The 16,284-nt window shown below is 44.5% G+C and overlaps 1 protein-coding gene across 6 annotated transcripts in view; it reads left to right on the top strand.

Annotated features, from left to right (window-relative positions):
• Positions 1-16,284, top strand: part of NFATC3 (nuclear factor of activated T cells 3) — a 1,265,763-nt gene that overhangs the window by 75,987 nt on the left and 1,173,492 nt on the right. The gene's annotated exons all lie outside the window — the stretch shown is intronic.

Raw genomic sequence — 16,284 nt, 5'->3', positions numbered from 1 at the left:
TTGGCTCCAAGAGCAGTCCCTGGCTTTTTAATATTTTTTCTTCAGCTCTCAATTGGGTGTTGTCCAAAGGTGATTGACTACTTGGACAATTTTTTGTTATTAGAAAGCCCTGAGCAGTCTCCCAAGGACCTCATGGCACTCACTGAACTGTTCATGGATTTTAACGTCCATGTAGCTGCTCACAAGGTTGAAGGGCCTTCCACTGATCACCTTTTTTAGGTATCTCCTTAGACACCGACTGCATGGTTGCCAGTTTGCCTCGGGATAAGCTGGATAGGATTTGAGGCTTCATTCACAATCTGGTCAGGTCCCCTGTGTGCTCCAAGGAGTTGCAGTAGCTGTTAGGCATGCTCAACTTTGCCATTAGGGTTATTCCTCAGGGCAGGGGCATTAGTTTCCAGGCTGTTGGCTCTTCTGCCCCTGTATTGGGACACTGATTCGGCCATAAAATTACAGGCCGATGCTCGTGCGGATCTGCTCATGTGGGATCAGTTCTTGTGCAGCTGGAACGGGATCACCATGTTTATCCATCTGCCTACGTCCATGTCCCTCAGAATTTTTTCGGATGCCTCAGTGGGTTTTTCAGCTATTATTGGATGTCAGTGGTTAGCCGGCCCATGACCCCCGAGATTTCTAACATTTCCAAGTTTGCTCAGACTTCTGCACTTTTTGAGATTTATCCAATAGTGGCTGCTGCTGTCACTTGGGGACCCACTTGGGCTGAACACAGTTGTTTTTGTTTTCTTTACCGATAACTCGACCACAGCTAAAATTATCAATAAAGGTAGATCCGGGTCTCTCCCGATTTAATGTCCTCCATGCGCAGGTTGACTTGGTTGGGTCTCGGGTACGATTTTCATTTTTAGGGGAAGTTCATAAGTGGTGTCTATAATGTGGCTGCTGATGCCTTATCTAGTTTTGATTTCCAGTGTTTCTTCCTGCAGCATCCAGAAGCAGATCTGGTTTCACTTTTCTCCCTGTTGACATTGGATTAGACACACTCAGGGCGCAGGCTTCTGACCTGGTAAATGAGTCACTATCAAAGGAACACTCTCAGGGCTTACAAGACGGTGTGGAGGTGTTTTTTTACGTCCCTCTATCCCTGCATTTGGGTTGGGGATGTCAAGTACATGATGGCTTTCGTGGCTTATTCTCATGGCAAGTTGTCATTTAACACCATAAAGTTGTACCTGTCATGTATTCAGCACTTCTCACTTCACAATCCTGACAGACCGTCCATTTTTGCAGCTCATCCCATCAAAGCCCTTCTTAAAGGTATCCAGAAAAGTCAGAGACAGTCACGGTTGACACGCAAGCCTATCTCCAGCCAGCTCTTCCGTGGGATAGCGGATTTGTTGTCTTTCACCCTTTGGGTCAGGCCCCAGTCTTTTATAATTTAATCTTTTATTATAACTTTTAAATATACATAATACACATCAGATACTTCTTATACTACTTAACGCCTATTCGTTAATATAACAAAAAAACCCTGCCCCCCCCCCCCCTCCCCTCCAGTCTTGATCTGTTGTCCTCGTAGTCTATCTTCCTTAGGCCGATTCAATCATTCCCTGTGAGTATTTTTCTGACGTTTTAAATCTATTCCATCTTGCCCTGTTACCCTGTGGTTTTCGGTCCGTCCCTGCTCCGCACTGCTTAGGTACTCCATATTGCCGATGTGGTCCACTCTCTGTAGCCACTCTTTAATACTTGGCTCCTTAGTGCACAGCCATTTTATATATATATATATATATATATATATATATATATATATATATATATTGCCTTTAAAATGTCTCCTCTAGAGGGAATATATTACACTTACCTAGTACGATGCTTTTTCAGCAGCTCTGTCTGGCTATAGCAGCGGGTGTGGTCCCTGCAGCCAGAGGGGAGTTCTTAATTGAACAGATGGTGTTCCTCTTCTGAGGGATCTAAAGCGGTTACAGCAGTAGTTTATGAACATACAAAACCAGCCATTTGCATTTGTTTGTATAAAGCCTTCCTTTAAAACTAGGAGCTTAACAAACACTGCTGATAAAAATTCTCCTCCCCCTCCCCTCCTGGAGAGGTGCGGTAACAGCTGACACTTTTATGTGTAATCAGGTTCTCACCTGAGGTTTAACACAGACGCTCTCAGTTCATATGCTGAAGACAGAAGTCTGTCACACTAAGAGACACAGGAGCGTTGGGCATGTAAAGGTGTGTAAACAGGCATTTCCAGCACAGGAAATATTATGGTACTCGGCATCAAAGGCTGATCCTTATGGTGACATTGTTTTCTTTTGCTAAAACTATTGTTCAGCAAATACCATAATTTGTTAAAGTGTCTCTGCTGTTGTGCTTAGCACATTTGATTTCCAGTGTACCACAAAGGTACCAAGGATTCCACCCCCAGGCGCTGGGAACTCCAGTCATGCCTGCACACTGTCATCCCCTCCGGAGATACCTGACATGGCAAGCCAGGGTGAATCATTGGAAGCAATTGGTGGTGCAACTGCTTCTCATACTTCAGCCCCTGTGTATGTGACTGAAGATGCATTCTCCTCTGCCCCGTTGGGCTTAGAAGGAAGATTAGCGGCTTTAATTGCATTCTCCATCCAAGAGGATAGGAAGCATGCTAGATCCCCCTCCCCCACCTCAAACCCCTTTTTCCAAGGGAACAGTGGGCACAGGATGAGGTGTTATCCTCAGGTGATCACGGGGAAAAACAAGCCAAATTTTCCTCTGCGGAGGAAACGACAGTTGATGAACCTTATGCAACCTCACAATCTGACAGATTGATGGTACAAACTCTTACAGAGATGGTTCATTCCACTTTTTATATTACTCCTAATAGAGTAAGCTAAAAGTCCAGGTCCCTTCTTTGTTTTTAAAAAAAAAAACAAAAACCTTTTACAGCGCTTATTTATGCTGAATGGGATCATCTGGATAAGCATTTTTTCCCTCCAAAGTGTTTCTCAGTTCTCTATCATGGAGGAAAAATTCACAAAGGTTGGAAAGTACCAGCAGTAGACGCTGCAATTTCCAGCATCAATAAAGATGCATAATTGCTTAAGCATCTAACAGATAAGGAGTTGGAATTTTTTTGTTAAAATCCTCCTACCAATGGTGCTATGTTTCGCCATAGATGCCATAAAAGACCCTATCCACCAGGCGTCTCGCCTTTCGCTTGTGCTAAAACACATGCTTAGGACCCTGTTGTTAAAAGGGTTGGTCAGCCGAAGCATCTTGCAAAAAAGGGTGTCTGACTAGTTTCCCTTTTCGTTGGGAAAGGTTTGGTGAAATACATCCAAATGATTTCTAGCAGTAAAGCTCTTTTAGCCAGTAGAAGGTATAAATGTCCTTTTTAAAGTGAAGCCACAACAGCTCACAGGTTAAGTACTCTGACGGCCAGTGCAGCCATGGGAGACTTCCTGACAGACATAGGTTCAGCTCCACATGTTGGCGTTCACTAGTGAAGGAGCCACTCCTCACAGGTTAACTACTCTGATGACCAGCGTAGCCATGGGAGGCTTCCTGAAAGACGTGGGACCTCGTCCTCACGTTGGCTCCTTGTGACCTTGGACAAGTCACTTAAACGGATTCCTTCCCCTGCGCAGGGGCAGCTGCCTCTAGGCAGCAGTGACGGCCTCCACCGTCAGACTCTAGGGCATGATTTCCAAGAAATACTGTTCAGATCTGTGCGACTTCAAGGTAGTCCCTGCACTACTTTGGTACCACTTTGATGCGACTTGAGGTCCATAAACCTCTAGAATACACAGGCATTGTTTCCTGTCGCATCAAAATCGCGCCCCGACGTATTCTCGGCGGCAAAAGATCACGGTAAAATCACGCAACTTTGGGGTTGCAATAGTGGAAACTGAGCCTATGAGGAGAAAATATTCAGCCCCTGTATACGATTGAAGATGCGTTTTTTCCTCCGCCCTGCAGGGCCTAGAAGGAAAATTAGTGACTTTAATCACATCTGCTATCCAAGGATGGGAAGCATGTTAGATCCCCCACTTGAGATCCCTTATTAAGGGAACAGTTAGAGGATGAAGGATTACCCTCAGGTAATCGGGAAGAAAGGCAAACAGAGTACTCCTCTGCAGAGGAGACAACTAAAGTTGAACTTTCTTTCAGCCTCGCAATCTGAGAAATTGCTGGTACAAACCTCTTGCAGAGATGATTTGTGCCTCTTTCAAGCTACCTCTAGTAGAGTAAGCTGATAGTTCTGTTTTTTCTAAGGTTCCTTGGAACCTTCACTGCCTTTTTCATGCGTTTCCTGTACCTGTACAGAGCCACGCAGAAATTCAACAGATCCATTCTAGATCTAAAAGAATCTAAATTAGTTCCTTAAGATCCGCTCCTTCTATGGAGTCGATCAAGTCAGTAGTTTCTATCCTGCAAGAAGGAAAACTTCTGGCGCCTATCGGCATCAGGGATGCATGTCCATATTTCCCGCTCACCAAAGGTTTCTGCGGTTCGAAGTAGAACAGCAGCATTTCAGTTTATAGCCTTGCCCTTAGGGCTAGCTACAGCACCTCGAGTGTTCACAAATGTGCTAGCCCCACCTGTAGCCAGGTCAAGGGCACAGGGCTTAAACAGTCTTGGCATACCTAGACGATCTATTGCTAATAGACCAAACGCTGTTCGGAGTAAGGTGTACGCATTACAACCAGTTACCTGGAAAGGTCTGGGTTGCGTTCTCAACCTAGTAAAGTCTCCATTAAAATCGCTAAAAAAGGGCTGCAGTATTTGGGTCTGATCATAGATACAGCTTAGAAAAAGGGTCTTCTTGCCCAGAAAGAGAAAAACAAAAAAACAAAAAACACAACTCCATAAAAGAGTTGGTGCGGATGGTCAGGTCAAAAGGAGTTCCCTCCATTCGCCTTTGCATGAGGTTGTTAGAAAGGATGGTGGCTTCATTCGAAGCAGTTCCCTTTGCCCAGTTCCATTCGAGAATGTTGCAAAACAGTATTCTATTTGCTTGGAAAAAAACGATCCAAGCTTTGGACTTGCCAATGCGGCTGTCCCCAAGGCTGCCCCAAAGCCTCAATTGGTTACTAAAGAATGTCCTAAAGGGTAAATCCTGTCATTACCACTTACCAGATAAGTGGTCTGAAGAAGACAACTGTCCCAGGACAGTGTTCAAGTACCGAAAGAGCCTTGCCCAGCAACATCCTAGAGATTCAGGCACTGCGTCTGGCTCTAAAAGCCTGGACTTCCAGGTTAAGGGATTGTTCCAACAGGATCCAATCCGTCAATGCCATGGCTGTGGCCTATATCAATCACCAAAAGGGGCACCAAGAATCTCTCAGTGCAGAGAGAAGTGAACCATATTCTAACTTGGGCAGAAATAAATATTCCGTGCCCATTGGCAGTCTTCATTCCGGGAATAGAGAATTGGCACGTGCACTACATGTGCCACCAGCAGATTATTCCCAGGGGAATGGTCTATTCACCCCAACATGTTTGGGGCTGTTTGTCAAGGATGGTGGAATCTGGATGTAGATCTTCTAGCATCCAGTGCAACATAAAGTTACTCAACTTTGTGTCCACATCAAAGGATCCATTCGCATGCAGCACAGATGCGTTGGTGATACTGTGGGATCAGCTTTTACTGATCTATGCATTTCCCCCTATTCAGGTGCTGCCTCGACTTCTTTGCAGGATCAAGCTGGGAAGAAAACCGGTAATTCTGGCAGGACCAGCATGGCCCAGAGGGTCATGGTATGCAGAGGTCGTAAAGATGGCAGTGGAGGATCTGTGGTCCCTTCCACTAAGGCCAGACCTGCTCTCACAGGGGCCGATATTCCATCCTACTTTATGAATGCTAAATTTAACGGCCTGGCTATTGAGACCCACATTCTGAAAAGACGTGGGCTTTCCAGGGCAGTTATTTCTACTTTAATGCTGGGAAGCCAGCTTCTAGAGCTACATATTGTAGCATCTGGAAAGCTTATGTTTCCTGGTGTGAATCCAAGGGTTGGCACCCTCGGAGATATAATAGAGGCAGAATTCTTGCCTTTCTACAAGTAGACGTAGCGATGAAGTCCGGGGTTTCATGCAAGGAGTGATGCGGATTAATCCACCAGTTAAATCACCCTTAAGCCCTTGGGACTTGAATTTAGTTTTGTCAGTGTTACAAAAACCGCCATTCGAACCAATACAGCATGTTCCCTTAGTCCTGACTAGGAAGCTCATATTTTTGGTTGCTATATCCTCCAGCAAGGAGGGTTTCAGAATTGGCTGCTCTTTCCTGCAAAGAGCCTTATTTGATTATTTATGAGGACAGAGTGGTGTTATGCCCTCGTCCAGGCTTTTTGCCAAAAGTGGTTTCAGGCTTTCATCTGAAGATATTGTCCTGCCATCGTTTTTTCCAAAACCATGTTCCTATGTAGAAAAGTCACTACATTGTCTTGATGTGGTGAGCGCAGTGATTATCTATTTAAAGAAAACTGCTCAGATTCGTAAGACTGATGTCTTATTTATTCTGCCAGAGGGTCCTAAAAAAGGACAGGCAGTGTCAAAATCCACTGTGGCTAAGTGGATTCGGCAAATTATAATTCGAACTTATGATTTAAAGGGAAAGATTCCCCCTTTTCAAGTTAAGGTGCACTCTACCAGAACGGTTGGTGCTTCTTGGGCAGTGCGCCACCAGGCCTCCATGTCTCAGATCTGCAAGGCTGCGACTTGGTCCTCAGTGCATACATTTACAAAATTTTAACAAGTAGATGTAAAATGGAATGAGGATATCGCCTTTGGGCGCAGTGTGCTGCAAGCAGCAGTATAATTCCTCAAGGTCTGGGGGTGAAGGTCAAGGTCTGAAGTCCCGTCTGGCTCATCTTGATCGCGGGGAGTCGGTCAGGCTGCTGCCATTGTAGGAACCTCTGGTGGATGCGTGAGACCTGGAGCCTGAGGTGGAACTGTGTCTGCGGTACCTGGTGCTTTGGGCTTCCATCGGTTCCTCTTGTCGTCGTTCTCTACTGTGCGGTTGGCGGTGACAGAATTCAGCATACCAATTCGAAACCTCCATCATCGCGATGTCCAGGGTTTCGCAAAAGGAGTGTAGCTCTCCAGGTTCTTGTAGCAACGCTGTGCGGCCGTGGTTGGTAGCAGAGAGGCCAAACGGGAACTTCCACCTATGCTGTATGCCCTTGGTGCGCAGGGTGTCCAGCAACGGCTTCAGATCTCTCCTGTGCTGCAGCGTAACACATTTTAAATCAAATCATATTTAATCAGTTAAATTATACAAAATCTTTTTGCTACAAGTCAGATCTACTGCAGTGCAGACAGACAGAAATTTTAAATACTAGTATTGCATGGCAAGAGTGCTGGCTTATTTAACAAAGGCCAAGTAGTAAGTCATACATGTTGTTTGACTGCTATAGACAGAAAGATCATCGTTTCAGTACTATAATGAAATAAAATAATACTACTAGTTGGATTATTTCTGTCAGTTTTTAAATAAGGCAAAATGCTCACCGGCGAATAGTAGTAATGGTAGCCATGCAGGAGGGACAGTGCCCACTCTTGTACTTAAGTATGCTATGTGCAGCCTGCTATGAAGCCGTCTCTCGGGTCCCAGCAGCGACTGAAATATCGGCAGATTGAACAATTAAGTTCATCTGCTATGAATAGCAAAAGTATGACGTGTAGGGGCTCAGCACAGAGATCAATAATGAAATTCACAGGATATAAAAATGATCTATAAACACTCATGGGGTGTATACAGCAAACAGTGAATGAATGAAAGACTTGTATAGCGCTGCAATGCGAACTGAATCGCCTCAAGGCATACAAAATAAGCATCTAGTGACCAGGAGTATCCACACATGGCAAAAGAGACGATCAGTTATAACCATAGTTAAATACAAATTTAAAATAAAAAGATTAATAAAAGGTTAATAGAAAATTCATTTACAAAATAACAAAAATCACTGGCTAAACGTAAATGTGGATAGCAATAAAAAAAATGCAAGCTAGGAGTTATTGATAAATACATTAACATCGGTATCCACATTTAAGCCAAAGGGCACATAAGTTTTGAGACGATAAAACCAAGACATTTCTTGTTTTAAGATCTCCCTAACCAGTGAACTGCCCCTCCAGTGGGGTTTATATTTATCTATCCCCATATAGAGTGTGTTGGAGGGGTCCCTGTGGTGCACTTCAATTTCCCTCTGATGAAGGCCTTGTGTGCCTCCCAGACTGTTGCCTTTGAGACTTCTGATGTATTATACTAAAGTATTGTTCTATCTCAGTCTTTATTATTCCTACTTCCTCGTCATTAATGAGGTCTTCATTCAGTCTCCAGTGCCCTTTTCTCCGGTCACTAAATCTTATATTTACAAATACCAGGATGTGATCGGAGACAGAGGTAATTTCAATCGCTGCCTCTATAACACGTTCCAGTATTTCATGGTCTACTAAGATATAGTCCAGTCTCGCGTACGTGTCGTGCACCGTGGAGTGATATGTATAATCCTTTTTCTGTGGGTGTGTTATTCTCCATACATCAAGTAATTATTGACTATGCTTCTCTTTTTTTTTTTTTTTTTTAAATCCAATCTTAATTGTTCATTTTCTCAGCACGGTGCACGAGACGTATCAAGGCCATGGTCCATTGAAAAGTTAAAATCTCCTGCTAGTATTAAATGTCCTTGTTTAAAGTCTGTTAGAGCGTTTAAAACCCAGTTTAAGTATTTTTTTTGGGCAGGTACATTTGCTAGTGTGTATCTTATTCCTTGGAGAGTCCCTTTCAGAAACAAAAAGTGTTGAGTTCTACATTCAAATGGCTCAGTGGTACGGTCCCACCCCTGGCAGTAACTCGGTAGGATAGATGTAGAAATGTGTGAGTTCTCAAGGGTGGGATAGTGCTCTCAGGGCTTCTGAGTATAGTGGGGAGGAGGGTGTTATGTCCCTCCCTTTCCCTTCCGGAACCGTTCCTCTGCCGTTCCTCATTACCCCAGAACATGGTTCATGCACCTCCTAATTGTTGAGTTCAGGCACGGGGGCGGAGGGTGTGCAGTGGGACCCCCTCCCTCACTCCGGTTGAGAGGTGGGCGGGAGGTTGGTGGGGGGCGGGGGAGGATTGATATAAGTTTGGGCTGGTAGGGCTCGTGTCCAGTGGATCTACGGGAAATTGCCAGCAGGACCGCCCCACCACAGGTACCTAACATCATCACCCTCATCAGCTAAAGGACTGGGAGCAATGTAAGCGGGGCTATGTAGAGGTTATTGGCACTATATTAATATGGGTTTTCTATTTGTGGTTTCTCTCTTTGATGTTTTTTTCTTTTTTATTTTGGGTTCTGTTTTCCGTTTTGTTTTTTTTGCTTAACACTGGCTTTAGATATGCTATGTTATAACTTTTCATTAAATAGGTTGAATGGTAATATGATTTGATTTGTAGCCAAACGCAGTAAGCTTGGACATGTCAAGGCTCAATCGCGGGGTCCGGACCTGCCGGGTGGGCCGCGTCCGCGTAGTCAGGTGTGTGGTTTGGAGTCTGGCACCGCCTTGCAGGGCTGTTGCAACGGCGGGACCCTGACCGTGCGGTAGCATTTGGCTCTATGCATCTTAATGGGTGGGTTGGGATAGGGAGCCTCCGATCCCGGCTGTGTCCAATCACTTTCCCCACATAGGGTTGCGCCTGATTGATGTCCTCTGATCTACTGGGGGTCATCAGGGCGCGTAGAGACTAGGTCTCACTTACGCCCTTGGCGTATTAGTTTTTTCCACTACTACCACTTCTTCTTGTACCCTTTGGCTTCTTCTGTCTTACTAATACCCTTCCCTTTTATTCTTTCTACGGAAAGGTCCTTACTACCACCTTCCCTTTTATTCTTTCTACCCTTTCCTTACTACCACTAACTCCCCCCCCCCCCCCCCACCTTTTTTAATTTTTATTTTTTTTATCCTCCTCCCTCCCCCCTTGATCCAGTCGCAGTCATGCCAGGAGATAAAGTAGACCCTGTCCGCATAGTATCCATCAATGTGAAGGGGTTAAACACCCCAGAGAAGCGCTCCATGGTGCTCACCAATTTAAAACTTATGAAGGTCCATATGTGCTTTCTTCAGGAGACACATTTCCGTGCGGATAAACCACCAAGACTCCAGGACCGCTTTTTCCCAGTAGCATACCATGGGTGCTCCTCTGATTCCAAGTCAAAGGGGGTGAGAATCCTTATTCATAGTAATACACCCTGGGTTTTGAAGGATCGATGGAACGATGCCGAAGGCAGAGTGCTCTTCGTAAAGGGAACTCTGGGGGCGACCCTGGTCACTTTGGTGAACTTATACCTCCCCAACTCGAACCAGATAACCTTTCTGGAACGGATTTTGACCACCCTGGGGGACTTCGCTGAAGGGGAAGTGCTCTTAGGGGGAGACATGAATTTTATCATGGATCCTAACTTAGAATCCTCCAGAAACACATCACAGAACTCCTACGCATCACTGAGACGCCTTAAGAAAAATCTTCATGTGTTCCACTTGGTGGATGTGTGGAGAGTCCTCCACCCAAACCAGAAGGACTATACGTTCTTTTCACACCCCCACAATTCATACACCAGAATTGACATGTTGATGGTGCCACAGTCGCTTTTGTCTAGGGTTGCCTCAGCCTCGATCGGCTCTATTACGTTCTCGGACCATGCAGCGGTCTTTCTAGATGTGGACCTGCTACAGTCCACCAGCAAACAATGGACATGGGGACTTAACGACTCCTTGATACAATCCCCAGAGATAGTGGCAGAAGTGACGGGAGAATTAAAACAGTACTTCTCCTCTAATGTTACTCCAGAGGTACACTCAACAATAGTTTGGGAAGCACACAAAAGCTACATTAGAGGCATCCTGGTAAAAACAGGATCGCGTATAAAGAAGGCTAGAGCCAAACAAACTGTAGATCTTATAGCGAAAATTAGGAAAATAGAGACTATTCATAAAAAATCTCTGGCATCACAGGCCCTGTCAGAATTAACCGCCTTGCGAAACCAGCTCCGTTCCTTGACACTGTTCAAGGCCAAGGAGACAATCTCTAAATGCCGTTGTACTTTCTACGAACATAGCAATAAATGTGGAAAGGTGCTGGCATGGGCATTGAGAGCCCAGAGATCCCGCACATACATTCCAGAAATGCTAAACGAGACACACAATAAAATTCACACTACGGAGGAGATTGCTGCTGTATTCCGAGACTATTACACGGCTTTATACAACCTCCCATCCCCGCAGACGGAAAGAGATAGGTCCCACGGAACTAAAGGCCATTCAAGAATATCTAAGAAAATCAGGCCTCCCGCAGATTCCAGAAGAAGAGCTGAGCGAACTTGACAAACCTATCTCGGCAGACGAGGTGACGTTGGCAATGACACAAATGCAGCTAGGCAAGGCCCCGGGCCCGGATGGCTACTCCCTCTTAAACTAGAAAACTTTTAGGGAAGTGCTGATTCCGCATTTCCTATCTGCATACAACGTGGCAGGAGAGGGGTCGATCCTTCCCAGAGACACACTGAGAGCCCACATTACGGTATTATCCAAAGAAGGGAAAGATCCACTACTCTGTCAAAATTATAGACCGATTTTGCTGTTAAACGTTGATTTAAAAATCTTCACGAAAATCCTTTCGATGCGACTGATAAATTCGATCCCATTACTGATTCATTACGACCAAGTAAGTTTTGTTCCGACGAGAGAGGCGCGGGACAACACAATGAAGGCAATCAGCCTGATTCAGACGGCAAGAACACGGAAGATTCCTCTGCTGCTCCTCTCGACGGACGCCGAAAAGGTGTTCGATAGGGTGAGCTGGCCTTTCCTATTTGAAACCCTAAGATGCTTAGGATTGAAAGAACGCATGATGAGCTGGATATATGCCATATATTCATGCCCTTCAGCTCAGGTCAAGGTCAATGGCTATCTGTCGCCAACGTTTAATATAATGAATGGGACGAGACAGGGGTGCCCTCTGTCGCCATTAATTTTTATTCTCACCCTCGAACCTTTTTTGAGGACTATAAGAAACAACCCAGACATTAAAGGCATGAGCCCCGAAAGTCGCTGCTTTTGCGGATGATCTCCTCTTCTTCCTGACAAAACCCTTTAGTGTCCATCCCGAATTTGCTTAAGGAACTAAAGACTTATGAGGGACTATCTCAATACCGTATCAACTACCAGAAATCAGAAGCTCTCGATGTTAATTTGCCATCCTCCTTAAACACATTACTCCGATCGGATTTCCCATTTGAATGGGCCAATTCACATATCAAATATTTGGGTATCGGGTTACCTGGCAAGACAGAGGATATTTTTTCTCTCAACTCCCCCCCCCCCCCCCCCCCCCTCTCCTGAAAGCGATTAAAAAAAGATCTGAAGGAATGGCAGCATGGTCTCTTTATCTGGTTTGGACGTTGCAGCAAAGTGAAAATGAATATTATGCCCAGACTCCTTTATCACTTTCAGGCACTTCCAATACAAAGTGATAACTCACTTTGTATGGGCTGGTAAGCCTCCACGCCTGGCACAAACATTACTCCGACTTCCAAAATTGAGAGGTGGCATTGCCCTCCCTGATGCAATCCTCTACCACACAGCTTGCCATTTAATATGCATATTAGACTGGAGCAGACATGCTAACCTGAAACAATGGGTACAAATAGAGAATTCCTTAACAGGGGGTCCGTCTGGACCAAATGCCCTGGTGTCAGCAACCTTTGCCAAATCAGGTACTGTCTCACCCCACAGTAGGGGTGACCATCCGGATGGCTTGGAAAGTTTTCCGAGACCTGTCTCTCGCACCGCTCCCTTCTCCACTCACTCCAGTAGTACGCAACCCGGCTTTCCTTCCGGGACTTGGGGATCCTAGATTCCAAGATCTGAAGCTAAATGAGAGATCACAGGCCAGGCATTATCTCATCAACGGTCAATGGAAAAATAGACAACAAATCTTAGATGACCCGGCACTGCGGGGACTCTTTCTGGCAAAAGATCCAACTGTCTCATTTTATTAGATCACTGCCCTCACCAGCTGCTTTCGGTAGGCAACTAACTCCTTTTGGACTGCTCTGCTTGGAGCAGTCTCCATTGAGACACGTGATCTCTCTAACATACCAGCTTTTGGTGTCCCCACAGCCGGATGTCAGACCCCCCTATATTAACAAGTGGGAGCGGGACCTGGGGTTAAAATTCACAGCCAAACCGGTTGAGAGGATCATTTTTTTTTCTCTCATAAGACTTCCATATGTGCGAGACACCAAGAGGCGGGTTGCAAAGTGCTGTCCCGGTGGTATTGCACGTCAGTAAGGATACACAAGATGTTTCCCCAGAGCACAGACCTGTGTTGGAGATGTGGAGAAGAGATGGGTTCCCTGCTCCACGTTTTCTGGTCTTGCAGGTTGGTGCGGCCCTTTTGGACCGAGGTCCATCGCATCACCCAAAAGTTCATGGATCGGGTGTTGCCGGAGTCCCCCGAGTTCTTCCTTTTGCATCACCACGAGATCCCGACCAAGAGTTACAGGAGATCTATATTGCCATTCTTGTTCACGGCGGCAATGCATCCCATTGTATTGGAAGCAGTCCCAGCCTCCTCCGGTGGCAAGATGGTTGAAAAGAGTAGCAGACTTACACTCGATGGAGGACTTGGTGGCTATGCAAAAAGGTTTAAATAAGAAATTCTCCAAGAAACTGTACTTTTGGCATGAGTTTATCTATTCTGAGGAATACAGACAGCTGGTGAACCAACCCCCAGGTGGGGGAACACCTGTAAAAATATCCCTGGGAAATGGCTGTGACTGGTCTGGGGTAGCTCTCGCTCTTGCTCTCATGATTTGTCGGATGACGACTTCTAAGGGCCGGTGAAAAACCGCCTTTTTTCCCCTAATTACTCCCTTAAAAGATGGCCCATGCCGTGAAAATTAAAGGAGCCGTGCGGATCGCAGAGGTCCCCTACCCAGTGGACAAGCATCCTGACCCTATCCCATTAGGAGACTTTGAGTAAGGTGTTACAGTTGTGTAACAATGAATGGGGTGATGTACAGCTTATACTGTCTTTGTATAATACCTTGTGGGATGTTCTTTCTTGGTAAATAAAGAATTAAAAATAAAAAAGAAACAAAGCGACCTTCTGGGTCCACCTTCCTGTCATCCAGGGTAAAGCTGATATTTTTTGCTATCCCAATAGCAACTCCTTTTGCCCTCTTATTTGGGGTGTCTGCGTAGTACCAAGTTGGGATCGCCTTTGAGTATAATTTAATGTTTGAATCAAGTGGTATATGCGCCTCCTGTAGGAAGACTATATCTCATCAACTCTTTGAGAATAATATGTCTTTTTCCTGCAGAGTTCAGCCTCTTGCATTGTATGTTATAAACTTAACGTCTGTCATTGTTGAACTTAATTAAAATCCTGTCTTTCACAGGTAGTTGAGGACAAACAGATCTTATCACCCCCCCACCTCCCCCACCCAGCCCCTCCCCCTCCCATCCCAGTCCCACAACCCCCCTTCCCCCCTTTCAGGTGGTATCTTGACCCCATGGTCTGAAGCAATTCTTGGGGGATCTCTTTGCCCCCTTGCTCCAAGGGGGAGTTCTGTATGGCGTCGCCCGCACTCATCTCACCTACTACCAGTGAGGTGGTACCAGAGCATGCCAAGTCTCCTCCTCGCTGCCATTTAGTTTGTCTTTTTTTCATGTTTCCCTCCAGGCCCATCCCCCCCAGCCTCACGGAGAAAAACAACAAAAAAAAATCAATAAGTGCTTTTAAAATAGCTGGGTACTATTGCAGTCATTTACGTTGAGTCTTTATTCCGGCCTATTTTCTGTACAGTCTTTCGGTGTGGGGATATCCAATTTTCTGCAGAATTCCGCGGTACCTTCTATAAATCTCAGTCTGGCTGTGCGTCAGTTTTTTTTTTTTTCTGCCAATCAGACACGAGGGGAAACCCCAATTATATTGCACTTGATTCTCATAGTATTGCCAATAAGGGTTTTAAGGCTCTCCTCCTCCTTTTCAAGGTTTCCTGTGATAAGTCTTGAAAAAATTGAATATGATTTCCCATCATATTCGATTGGCAACTTCCCTCTCAAATTACGCCATATTTGAATCTTATCTTCCCAATTCATAAATCGCACGATAATGTCTCTTGGTTTCTCCTGTGGTAGTTCTCTTGGCCTTCTTAGCCTATGAACTCTCTCTCAATCTTTATTGGGTGCGTTATTTCTTTATTCAACAAAGAGTTACAAATCTTTTTTATAACTTCTGGTAAATCTTCTTGGTGAGGAGTCTCAGATACTCCGTGTATCCTTAGATTCTTTCTTCTGTCTCTATTTTCTTGGTCCTCTAGTTTAAATGCTTGTTCTTGTTGCACAATTTTCTAGGATTTAATTTCTGCTTCTAATTTCCTCACACCAATACTGTTACTTTCAGATATTTTTTCCACTTCTTCCTCTCTTTCAAGAACACGACCAAGGTTTCTATGTATTCTTTCCATCTCATTTTTCAGCAATTTTTCCAGAGCAGCAAACATAGATTTGATTTCATTTTTAGTCGGTAGAGAAAGGTTTTCTTGCTGCAACTGTTTGTCTCTTGGTTCAACTTCAAAATCTGGCTCCTGTTCTATTCTAGTTTCTGACAGGGTGTCCGTCTCTTGTGTTATTTTATTTTTGCCACTTTTTCTTATCCTCCTTCTTCTCCTTATTGTCTGACTGCATTTAGGAGGTTGTTGTTTATCCGTCGATTTGCTTCTCTACGTTTCCCACTTGTGTAACATATTTGTTCATAGGGCCTGGGCTGGTGGTTAAACTTGAGCGGGTTGATTTAGGGGTTGCTCCTCCTCTTGCCGCCTTTCCCCTCATTGTTCCTGAGAAATTACCGTTCTTCACTATCCCCCTATATATATATCTATATATCTATAGATAGATAGATATATATATATATATATATATATATATATATATATATATATATATATATATATATATATATATATATATATATATATATATATATATATATATATATATATATATATATATATATATATATATATATATATATATATATATATATATAATTTTTTTTTTTTTTTTTTGAGTCCGTGTCTTTTAACTTAAAGGATGTGATCTTCGACTGTTTTATTTTAGCGAGCACAGTGGAGGGATGATGGGCTCCCCACCTCCTCTTCACACCTTCTGTCGGTCCTCTCCTCTCCATGCTCCTAATTCCACCTCTCCTCCTTCACTCCTCATTCGTTTAAAGATTTTTCATTTTGTATGTAAGATACGATTTCTCAATACATATAG

The sequence above is a fragment of the Aquarana catesbeiana genome, linkage group LG11 (assembly GCF_042186555.1).
Source record: "Aquarana catesbeiana isolate 2022-GZ linkage group LG11, ASM4218655v1, whole genome shotgun sequence".
Classification (NCBI taxonomy): domain Eukaryota; kingdom Metazoa; phylum Chordata; class Amphibia; order Anura; family Ranidae; genus Aquarana; species Aquarana catesbeiana.
The sequence above is the reverse complement of the archived record's forward strand: the minus strand, read 5'-3'. Positions and strand labels throughout refer to the sequence as shown.